The following is a 12,543-nucleotide window of genomic DNA, read 5'->3' as shown; positions in this document are numbered from 1 at the left end:
TTGGGACCCCTTTTTACGAAAATTGCGCGGACGGAGGAGTATGAAATTTCCCACACTTATAGAGAATATAGAGAAGGAGAGCACAATGTTAATGTTAAATCAATAAAAAAAAAATTACACACACTACCATGTATTTGACACACACACGTATGTATACTACTTGTTTATTGTCAAACTTTTCTTATTGCTTATAGTGATCAAATTGAGAATACATTAAATATGGATTGTCTTTATTAATCTGTGATTATAGTAGTCTAATAGTCCTTGACAATAGAACCATAATGGTGTACAAACTTGTAATTTCAATTAATTGTAGTCGAATTTCGACTACCACCACTAGTAATAAATAAAAAAAAACAAAATGTGTGCAATTCACACGTGGTAGAAGTGAAACCTTCCAAAATTAAAATACAATTATCCTAAACGTCTTAAGTATATGTAAAATTTTGTCATTAGTAAATAATTGTAAGGTAACGCCCTCTGTGAATTGATATTTTAATTTCACGTATAATCCTAAATTAAAATTCACTACAAGAGCTTTCATACACACGTTAGTATTAAAAAATCTCACAGATGGCGCTGTATTAAATAGTATGTATATTTCTGTCTCATTCTTTGCTGGCTTCATCCTACACATTTTTGTATTTGTGTCTCTTACCTGTCGTTTTTTCCGTTGCATCCGGTTTGAAATCACAACGATTCTAAAGAAGTTTTCACTTCGAAAACATCGACCGCACTACCGGATGATTCGTTCTCGCATAACCTCATCCGTTCGTGTGTTACGTAATAGTTTAATATAACGAGATGCGAAACGCAGTGGTTAAGGTGAGCGTCTTTTCTTTGGCATCTGAGCAAATTGCAAATTCTTAGTTGAACTAGTGGTCCCGCAGTAGTCGAAATTCCACTATAATTAATTGAAATTGTAAGTTTGTACACTATATGATTCTATTTTCAAAGACTATTATACTTCTATAATCACAAATTTCACCAAGACTAAACTATAGTAAAATATAATTTAATAAAGACAAACAATATTTAATCTATTCTCAATTTGACAACAGACGTCAAGAACAAAAGTTTGACAATAAATAAATAGTATGCATGCGTGTGTGCGTCAAATACATGGTAGTATATGTAATGTTTTTTTTATCGATTTAATGTATTATTTAAGCATAATTTTAAAAAATATTAACATTCTGCACTCCTTCTCTATATTCTCTATAAGTGTGGGAAATTTTATACTACTGCGTCCGCGCAATTTTCGTAAAAAGGGATACAAAGTTTTTCCTTCACGTATTAATATTATATAGATTCGCATTTATTTTCGATTCAAATGACAGCCGACACAAATGTCTGCTGCTAATGAAAGACGAATCGGTAATAGACAATAGCTATTTTTAAAAACTGGAAGGGACGTTTTTTTTTTATTGCTGAGATGGGTGGACGAGCTCACAGCCCACCTGGTGTTAAGTGGTTACTGGAGCCCATAGACATCTACAACGTAAATGCGCCACCCACTTTGAGATATAAGTTCTAAGGTCTCAGTATAGTTACAACGGCTGCCCCACCCTTCAAACCGAAACGTATTACTACTTCACGGCAGAAATAGGCGGGGTGGTGTTTGTTACCTACCACCAGTAAAAAGTTATGCTGGTTTGTTATTAACTGCCAAGGGCCGTATTAATAAACTAGCTATACACTTTGACCTCTATTAAAACCGATAGACGTGTGTGTGTGTGTAATAGTTTAGTGATCTGCAAGTACCTTTATTAATTAGTTTGTAAACAACAAATAATCATCCTTAGGACTTTGCTTTAATGGCCATTTTAATCTTAATAAGTCTATTTCGATGCCTACGTATTTTGTTTATTATTAATTAGCGTGTTGTCTGTGTAAATATTAAACTGTAAATAATTGTGTTTTAATTTCATTTTTCGTTCAAGACGGTAGGCGCCTGCCCTAAAATCACTCGATCGTAAAATGCTTAATGGAAAATTTTAACAAAATTAGAAAGGATAAAGAAAAAACATGTGTGCAATTCACATGTGGTAGAAGTGAAACCATCAAAAATTTTGGCTTCGAGATAATGAGACGAATGTAAAATTTCGGGAAGAGGATAATTGTGAGTTTTAGTAATGATCATAGTGTTAGAAAGTTTGAAAAATATTTTACATTTGATTCGTATATAATACATAGATTTATTCAGAATGTATTAAGTAAGAATATTAGGTACGAAGCAGAGCACAAAGAGAACCACGAATATAAGGAACACTATAAATAATGCTTCCTATCTCGTTTTCTCCCACGTTAAATCTTATGAATTTGTATGTGTCTGTCTCTTATCGTTTCATCGACTTTCAAATCCCAACGATGCTAAAGAAGTTTTCTTTTTTTTTACTAACCCCTTAACATCAGGCGGACCGTGAGCTCGTCCATCCATATAAGCAACAAATAAAAAATCGATTCATCTAAAAAAGACTGAGGTAACAACACACAAAAAAATACGGTCTAATTGAGAAGTCATCTTTTTTTGAAGTCAGCTTAAAAATTATCAATCCGCATACTTCTTGGTATGTTGTCAAAGAAATGCTTACAATTTTTAGTCACATAGAAAATTATAGCCGATGGACATTCTCAACGTGACTAACTTTGAGGTCATAAGGTCGAAATCTCAATTGCATTCTGTTATCGCCACAATTCAAACAATATCATGTGGTCGTACGGATTTACGTGCGGCTGCGTTAAATGACGTATTCCTCTTATCAGAGAGCGTGATAAGTATCGCATTTAGGAACTTATGACGTCATCGCATTGTCAATACCTGGCTTCCGAGAGTCTTATACTAGCAGATTAGGTAGTAATAGTGTTCATAATTTAACGAAAACTGTACTTATCTGTTATGCCATACGATTCATCTGGACTTAATCTGTCACTGCTGGGAGAGAGAGAGAGAGAGAGAGAGAGAGAGAGAGAGAGAGATGGTCTCTCTAGAGTCTAGACCAGGGGTTCCCAAACTTAATTTGTCTAGAGTCCACTTTGAGAATAAATTATTCTTTAGCGCCCCCATTTTTTCAGAGAGCTCAGTCGCTGTCTAAGAGTCCTCCTAGATGAAATCACCTCCCAAGCCTCTACACAACGCCCCCTTTTTTTTGGTTCTCTTACCGCCCCCCTTTAAGCCTGCAGCGCCCACAAGGGGGCGTTATCGCCCACTTTGAGAAAGGCTGGTCTAGACCATCAGCTTAGATAGGAAAGAGAGAGATAGGTGATATAATTTATTGCACACCGAAGCAAGAGTACAGGTTGTACAAGCGAGCAAAAAGGAGACATTCGTTTTTTTTTTTTTTCGGAAGGAATTCTGAAAAATATACATCTGTGTGCTTAGTGCGAGTTTTTTAACGTTCTCGATAGCGTTAAAGTTAGCTCATATTTGTATGGAATGGCATGGTTTGCCGCTAGGGGCGCTGTTCCAAAGTGCATACAAAATCGGACTAACTTTTACGCTATCGAAAACGTTAAAAAGCTCGCACTAAGCACACAAGTATGTTGTATTATTAAGAGTGATCTAAAAAAACAGACCAAAGCTTAATATGTATATTTTATTAAAATATCAAGATAAATGAATCGTCTATTATCAAAGGTGGCAATCTGTGCATTTGGACAAAAAAATGTTATTGATATGTCAATACAGATTGATTTGAATATAATCGTCTCCTTCAAAGAATACGGTTCAAAACCTGCATTAAATAAAGGTTAATACTTAACCTGTTATTTATCTAAGATGTCGTTCAGAAGAGTTTTGTGACTGCCAATGGAATACAAAGTCAATAATTCGTTTTTCTGATTTACCAATAATTGTCCAAAAGTCACATTGCCGGCTTTGATAATAGTCGACTCAAATACATGTGGGGTTTTCTATTCAAGGCGGGCCAGAAACAAGTTGATGAGTTGACACAAACTTGATTTTTTATTGCGTCGTAATCTATGTAACTAAAATATAAACGTCTTGCGTCTTCAAAGTTATAGCTCGTCTTTCTGCCATCGCATCCGGTAGCTACCCTCCTCTCGCTTAAAAAATAAAACTAAGTGTTCCGCATTCATTTGTACCCGATCCTGAAGACCGAATGGTAAACAGTCGACGTCGCCCTAAACACGTCATTACAGATCCTCCCGATCCATTAACGGTGCTTTTAGGTACCCCAAGCTCCGGTCACCGTCCTCGTCGAAACCGTCACTTGCGACGAAGGGCTCGAAAAGCGAATTAACCCATAGACACAGCCCACTGAGTTTCTCGCCGGATCTTCTCAGTGGGTCGCGTTTCCGATCCGGTGGTAGATTTTGCGGAGCACTGCTCTTACTAGGGCCAGTGTTAGCAACACTTCCGGGTTGAGCCCCGTGAGCTCACCTACACGTCAGGGTGAAGCTGAAATAGCCTGAAGCTGAAATAGCTAAATAGAATAATGAAGCCTCTCAGGGCTATCAGCATTGGTAGGAGAATAAAACATTCATTCGCCGTCTTTCTTACTTCCTTACACGACATCTCCTATCTCTCTCACTCAGTCATGCTCCATATCTGTGAAAGTGCATATATGTGGGAAAATGAAACAAACCCGCTGAACATAGCTTTTCATTTCTCATTACATTTCACTTGATGTTATCATTTTTCATAAAAATAAGAATATAAATTAAAATAAGACTTGACCTAAAGGTCTTAGTTACAAGGTCATAAAATGCCATAAAAAAAAACCATCCGTCTGTCTTCAGTCTACCCGCTTTATTTTTAATTTTTTTTTTATTGCTTAGATGGGTGGACGAGCTCACAGCCCACCTGGTGCCAAGCGGTTACTGGAGCCCATAGACATCCACAACGCAAATGCGCCACCCGCCTCGAGACATAAGTTCTACTGTCTCAGTATAGTTACAACGGCGCCGAAATCACACCGGGAACACGTGAAACGCGAAAATCGCGATAAGAATTAGGGCAGGGGAATTCAGAGAAATTAAACAATGCGTCACGAACATAAGTAAATAATATGTAGTAGCCAGAAGCGTGCGTACATGCTCGACTCCGGCTTGTAGAGTTATTGATAAGCACATACATACATATGTGAATCCACGACTATCTCTTGTAGTCTTTTGAAGTCGTCGCGGCCTAAAGGATAAGACGTCCGGTGCATTCGTGTGTGGCGACGCACCGGTGTTCGAGTCCCGCAGGCGGGTACCAATTATTCTAATGAAATACGTACTTAACAGATGTTCACGATTGACGTCCACGGTGAAGGAATAACGTAACGTGTAATAAAAATCAATCCCGCAAAATTATAATTTGCGTAATTACTGGCGTTTCGGTTTTAAGGGTGGGGCAGCCGTAACTATACCGAGACCTTAGAAATCATATGTCAATGTGGGTGGCGATGGCTATGGGCTCCGGTAACCACTTAACGCCAGGTGGGCTGAGAGCTCGTCCAACCATCTATGCAAAAAAAGCTCAGTCAAGAGTGAGACGATTAAGAATAAGAATACAAAATCTATTTATATGTTATCTCATTACGGTGACGTGACCGACGCTGCGTTCCTCGGTTTAAGCAGATAACCTTTGATTTACTTTCGATAGATTCAATCTCGCAAAGTCTGCTAATGATAATCTTTGTTGTTTTAATGCACACCATGTAGTTGAAGCGTGAAGATTTTATTTTGATCACGCATCGAGGACCGATAACAGGGTAGCGGTTAGCGTGGTATGGACATGTGATGCGCAGAGAGAAGATGCATTTGACTAGACTAGAGGTCAGATTGGAATTGTAAGTTTGTACACTATTATGATTGTATTTTATACTTCTATAATCACAAATTTCGCCAAGACTACACTATAAAAAATATTAACAAAGACAAACAATATTTCATCTATTCTCAATTTGACAACAGACGTCAAGAACAAAAGTTTGACAATAAATAGTATGCATGCGTGTGTGCGTCAAATACATGGTATGCAGTGTGTGTAATGTTTTCTTTATTGATTTAATGTATCTATTATGCATTATTTTAAAAAAATATTAGCATTGTGCACTTCTTCTCTATATTCTCTATAAGTGTGGAAAATTTCATACTCCTCCGTCCGCGCAATTTTCGTAAAAAGGGATACAAAGTTTTTGCTTCACGTATTAATATATAGATGTATGGAAATGGTAGTGCAAGGTAGAGGGGGAAGAGGTCGATCGAAAAAGACGAGGATGGAGTGTGCGAATGATGATATGAGAGAGAGAGGGAGTGAAACGCGTGATCTATGTGATCTCTGCTACCTTCTTTATAAATACGCTTTTATTAGCTTCAGACGTATGTATGCAACGGAATCTTTGAGCTTGATTTTGACCCCCTTCAAAACGTCGGATTAACTCGAAATTTGGTATACTTATTAAGGACCGATGACAAATCAATATTTAAAAAAAAAATAAAAAAAAACATTGATTTTTTTTAATTCAACTACGTATAAAATCAAAAATAAATAATAGTTTAAAAAAACTAACAAAATACGCTTTTATAGAAAATCCAACTAAAAAAATAGAAAATAAATTATAATAAAAAAAAAATGTGGGACGCCTGGCAGATGTGAAACATCGACATTATTTTGTAAAAGTAATAGGTATGCAGAAAAGAACAGATTGTGATAGGAACTAAATATGTCATAATTATAAAATAAAATATTACGAAAAAATAATTTGTTTTCAAGTAAAACACAGGTTATATGTACTGTAGTAAACAACACTGTATACACTACGGAGTATACACTATAGGTATCCGAGCTCAGTGTAGCGAGAGAGATGGCTTAACGCCGGATCGAGTGGGAGAGAATCGCATAGTCGATTGCGCATGGCGACGCGTCGCCACACCGTACACACTACTGCATATAGACTATATATATATATATATACCATCATATAGCGTGGCGACGCGTTGCCTCGCATGTTTCACATCAATAGTGTAAGAAAAAATGATTTTATTGTAAAAAATCGTGGGGTGCTTTTCAGGATATTATCAAAATAACCCTTCTTCTACTCATATCTGTTCATAAAATATTTATAACTACTGATACCATGGTTTTTTAAACTATTATTTATTTATTTATTACAATTCATGTAAACTTTACATTGGCGGACTTAATGCCTAAGGCATTCTCTACCAGTCAACCAAAGGTAGTGCAGAGAGGATAGTAGTTAGTAGGTGCAATGAAATTTATCGGTGCTATTGTCCATTGAACTGTGTCTCTATGTTTGAAGTTTTAAGTAGTCAGATCGTGCATTCCGAGATGTTTATTTTTTTCGATAAAAATCAACCATCCAACGCATTTAAATGCGAGAACGTTTTACGGTGACTGCTTCGCGTGTTGCCCCGCAAGTTTCTTTGTAAACATCAACACACGGTTTGTCTCTTTCCTTTATTATAAAAAGGAACGAGACAGAATGTTTATACGCGAAGCTATATGTAAGAATGACTCATAGTGCGATATTGTGACATTTGAGTCGACTATTATCAAAGGCGGCAATCTGACTTTTGGACAATGATTGGTAAATCAGAAAAACGAATTATTGACTTTGTATTCCATTGGCAGTCACAAAACTCTTCGGAACGACATCTTAGATAAATAACAGGTTAACTATTAACCTTTATTTAATGCAGGTTTTGAACCGTATTCTTTGAAGGAGACGATTATATTCAAATAAATCTGTATTGACATATCAATAAAAAATTTTTGTCCAAATGTACAGATTGCCGCCTTTGATAATAGACGACTCATTTGTACATTGTTTTTATTTCTTTCAGGAAAATCTTTTTTAGGAGGACAATAATTGAAACAGATACACTGTATTCACTGACGAAATTTAGGCCTTATAACAATAATAATAGAATCTATTTTAATCAGCTAAGATACAGACGTGCACACCCCAAATAAATACAGACAAAATAACAAACATTACTCTAGATTACCAAATTAAATACCACTAACTACATTCTAAGGCCACCACTGCTTTTGATAAATCAGGTAATGTTATCTATACAAATAAATAAAGTTGTAGTGTCTGTTTGTAATAATAAAATAACCTGTTTTTACTAAACATGTAAATGTGTATACGCAGTACATATACCAAAATAACATTTTTTTTTTATTTTGTCTGTCTGTCCGTTTGTTCCGGCTAATCTCTGGAGCAGCTGGACCGATTTTGACGGGACTTTCACTGATAGGTAGCTGATGATATAAGGAGTAACTTAGGCTACTTTTTTAGACCAGCTTCGCCCCGCTTCGTCACCCGCGGTACGAAAATAACATCGCGGGACTCAGCTATCCTTAATAATTTATCCGTATTTAGCTTTTCATCCGTATTTAGCTTTTTATGGCGTGACGTATATCTAAGCAAACAATGATTCAAAGCCCAAAAATAATTCAGGCCAACACAAAATGTAGGTAGGACAGCGGAGACGAATGCATAAAGTAACATAACAATTAAGATGTCTAGATAAGCCATTTGCGAATTCAACAAAAGCGTTTATCGGATGGTTTTCGACAGGTCTGTGAGCGTTTTTTGGCACACGCGTGACGTGCCCGACGTACAAGATATTTTGGTTCACCTTGGCCGATCAAACATCTGTTTAAAATTCATGTTATGCAAGAAAAATACATCTAAGGCACTAAATCACATCTTCCATAAGCTGCTGAGAAAATAGACGCTCTGGAAATGTGGTGCTGGAGAAGAATGCTTGGAGTTTCGTGGACCGACTTTCGTACAAATGTCTCGATACTTCAGGAGCTCGGCATCAAGCAGCGGCTATTTGCTACACAGTACAGTCTCGAATGGTAGATTTCTTAGGACACGTTTCGCGACGAGATGGCCGGTCCATAGAACGCCTCGTTGTACAGGGAAGAGTTGATGGTACAAGACCGCGCGGGAAGTCACCAATGCGCTGGACCGAGGAAATTAAACCTGCAGTGGGAGGTTCCCTAAACGAGTGCAGTAGAATGGCCTCGAGCAGGGAGAGATGACGAACCAGGGAGAGGTAAAAGACCAGAACCAGGTTGTCGGGTTAGAACGCCATACCACTCCGACCGGTCGCTCATTGTCGTAAATACTATCATGATAAATAAATAAATAAATAAATAAATATTTACTAACAATCACGCCACGTTAACTGGTCCCGCGATAAGTTCGTAAGGAACTTGTGTTACAGGTACCAGATAACGGATATAAATGTAAGATTTTTATTATACACATACAAATATTTAATATACATCCATAACCCTGGAAAAGACATTTATATTTATCATACAAATATCTTCCCTTGGCGGGATTCGAACCCCCGACCCCCTTGTGTAGTGACCATGTCACTTACCACTACACCAGACGGCCGTTATGATGGCACGCTAGTGATGGTAATGCGCAGCCGAGGCTAAACTTCTGAACCATTACCGAGGGAGGTGTCTTTCTATAGGGAACCGGAGCTGAGGAAAGACCCCCTCTGGCCCGAAATTCGACGGTCGCGGATTGGTGCGGAGAGATGAGCTCTCTTTCTCTCTCTCCCGTTCCGCCGCATTCTTCTGCGAGAAGGTGAATTGGCAGAAGTCGAGGATGGTCTTCAAGACGACGACGCTGTCGAGCGTTGTAAGTACAAGTCCTCGTCGCAGCCAATGTGGTGGTACTCTATCGACGGCCCCTTGGTTCCGGCGACTTGGTTCAGGCGACGACCGAAATAGACGTGACCTGAAGCACGTGCGTCAACCGGAACCACTGAGACTGATTTTCTCAACGGTGTCTTTTGTTATCTTAGATACTAGCTTTTGGTAAAATTAACAATTTAATCACGATACCTAATCTCGGTCGAGTGTTCCAAGATCCTTGTTGGGCAGATGGTATCTCTGTATCGCAGCGCATACTTAAGACCACAGAAATCATATCTGCAGCAACAATTGCACCAACTTATATACGGGCTTTCATCACATCACGTTATATGCAATTTTCGTGCCCAAGGGCAAACACGCGTTCAAATCCGGCGTAGATAAGATAAGACTTATCGGATTCGTTTCGTCAGTCGCAAACATCTGTCATCGGTTTATCTTGGGAATCGGATAATTGTAACATAACAAAAGTCGTTATCGCAAATCCTCTTCGTATCATGAGCTTGGCGCGAGCAACGCTATACAGAAAGTACAGGTGTCAGCAGAATAGCCTAGCCCACTGAAATTCTCGCCGGATCTTCTCAGCGGGTCGCTTTTCCGATCCGGTGGTAGATTCTGGGAACTTTTGCTAGGGCCAGTGTTGGCAACACCTCCAGTTTTAGCCCCGTGAGCTCACCTACACGCTATGGTAACGCTGACATAGCCTCTCAAGGCTATCAGAATAGGTAGGGAAAAAAAATAATAGCCTCATGCATGCATGCTCGGAATTAAATAAAAATAACAATTTTGTTTTTCCTTTGATATTATGTCCCCCATCGGACGGATTCCTTTTGTTTGTTTTAAGTTGATTTTATACAAAAGCTTAGGTCTTTTATTTATCGATTGAGGCACTACAAAGTCGACCGGGTCAGCTAGGAATGCTAATAAAATGTTTCAAAAATATGATATTTTTTTAAAAATCAGTATCGGTTTCTTTTCCGTCCCATCATCAAAGGTGTCATTAGCACTATCGTCTGTCTGTCTTCGTTTTCAGAAGCGAACTCCTAACGCCCAGTATATGCACGTGTAGATCGTATAGAGATAATTTTTTTCGCTGTTAACCTAAGGGTAATATTCCAGCTACACGCGGACGGGACCGAGAATGTACATTAATTCAGTACATATAATAGGGACGACTTGAACAAGAAACGCCACCGGTCCTTTAAAACCGTAACGCACGAACAATAGACTTGAGCAGAACGAGCGTTATTGGAATACGTTAAGTATTTCTTTTGAATTAAAATCGAAATTCCTTTGACACTGTTGCAGGTATGCGTTTTTTCTTACGAGCGACCTTCTAGTTAATTCTCTGCTACGAATCTTTAAGCTTGTGTGCGTGTTAGGATATCAGCTGGTGTTTGGGTAGCTTTTAAATTCACTTGTGCGGGATGTGGGGAGACATTCTTGTAGTCGAAAAGAGATTTTTTTCGATCACTGTCAGTGGTATTCAAGTGTAGAATCTCTTTAAGCTCACGTGCGATATAATCTATATTATTATATTAATGCGTGAAGCAAAAACTTTGTATCCCTTTTTACGAAAATTGCGCGGACGGAGGAGTATGAAATTTTCCACACTTATAGAGAATATAGAGAAGAAGTGCACAATGCTAATATTTTTTTAAAATAATGCATAAAAGATTCAATCAATAAAGAAAACATTACACACACTACATACCATGTATTTGACGCACACACGCATGTACTATTACATATACTATTTGTTGTCAAACTTTTGTTCTTGGCGTCTGTTGTCAAATTGAGAATAGATTAAATATTGTTTGTCTTTGTTAATATTTTTTATAGTGTAGTCTTGGCGAAATTTGTGATTATAGAAGTATAAAATACAATCATAATAGTGTACAAATTTACAATTCCAATTAATCATAGTCGAATTTCGACTACTGCGGGACCTCTAGTGATAATAAAAAACCGTGCAATTGAATCGTAAAAGCGGTTTTTTATTATGTTTACGACTCGTGGAAACAAAAGAAAAGATCTTGACTGACTGAATAATTAGAGCACCTAACTATTGCGTCGATGGCCTTGGGTGCGATTCTCGCATCAGACAAACATTGTGTGATGTACCAGCCTGTTTGCTCTTTTAGATGAGTGCTTAATATTATGATATAAATATGTGTACATGTAAACGCACTAGTGGTCCCGCAGTAGTCGAAATTCGACAAGAATTAATTGAAATTATAATTTTGAACATTATTATGGTCCTATTGCTAAAGACTTACTTCTACTTCTTTAATCACAGATTTCGCCAAGACTACACTATAGATAGACAAATAATATTAAAGATAAACAGTGTTAACCTATTCTCAATTTGACCGCAGACTAAGCAATAACAAAAGTTTGACAATAAACAAAGAGTACATAGGATGCAAAGTTTTTGCTTCATGTATTAATATTAAGATGTTTCATCATTATCCACTGAGAAGATCTGGCGAGAAATTCAGCGGGTTGTGTCCATGGAGACAATGTTTTGACCAAGACATGTTTTGGGCGACGGCGGCTTTCCTTCCGACCTTCCTACAGCATAAATACGCGATTACAGGGCTTAGGTTTTTTTTTTCTAAATGCCGTTCAAAACTTAGTGAGTGAGGTTCTTGACCTCTGATTTGTGTACGCATTACAATACGGCTTCACGAAACTGAGGTTGGGAGTTTATGCTTAGCTTGGTCGTTCTCGAAATCGACACAGCAATGCATAATCTATCTCAAGTGAACATAACAACCATAAATACTGTTACGCGGGGGGGGGGGGGGGGCTTGGGGGGGTTCGGGATAAATAAATGTTCCACCAAAGTACAACTTAAAACTGTATTAGCACTTGAAACA

The 12,543-nt window shown here is 37.9% G+C and overlaps 1 protein-coding gene and 1 non-coding gene across 2 annotated transcripts in view; both read right to left on the bottom strand.

Annotated features, from left to right (window-relative positions):
* The window catches only part of LOC101740482 (uncharacterized), a 53,414-nt gene that overhangs the window by 21,436 nt on the left and 19,435 nt on the right, over window positions 1-12,543 (bottom strand). The window lies entirely within an intron of this gene.
* On the bottom strand, window positions 9,014-9,112 carry Mir3357 (microRNA mir-3357). Its single transcript, NR_107635.1, has one exon. It is a non-coding gene; the product is annotated as a microRNA mir-3357 (primary transcript).

The sequence above is a fragment of the Bombyx mori genome, chromosome 11 (assembly GCF_030269925.1).
Source record: "Bombyx mori chromosome 11, ASM3026992v2".
NCBI classification, from domain to species: Eukaryota; Metazoa; Arthropoda; class Insecta; order Lepidoptera; family Bombycidae; genus Bombyx; species Bombyx mori.
Note: the sequence above shows the minus strand (reverse complement) of the source record. Positions and strands in the feature narration are given on the sequence as shown.